A 286-nucleotide genomic window follows, 5' to 3' on the forward strand; every position below is an offset into this window, starting at 1 on the left:
CTCTCGGGCTGCGACGGCCGAGGCATATTGCGGATGCTGTCGAGTATTTATGGTACTTGGGGCATTATTTGTGCGTGGAGGGGTCCGTTATAGGGACGTCGAGTGCATCGCTAATATTGGCACACACTGGCGGCGCTTGGCTGAGCACAATTGGAGCGTTGTGTAAGTACAGACTGCAGCCTCATCAATTACGCGTTCAATTAGCAGAACCCCCTGGCGGAAGAAGGGGGAGAGAGAGAGAGAGAGAGAAAGAGGGAAGGAGGCAGAAGACGAGAAAAGGAGCGAG

This window comes from Apis dorsata, unplaced genomic scaffold (assembly GCF_000469605.1).
Source record: "Apis dorsata unplaced genomic scaffold, Apis dorsata 1.3 scaffold_163, whole genome shotgun sequence".
Classification (NCBI taxonomy): Eukaryota; Metazoa; Arthropoda; class Insecta; order Hymenoptera; family Apidae; genus Apis; species Apis dorsata.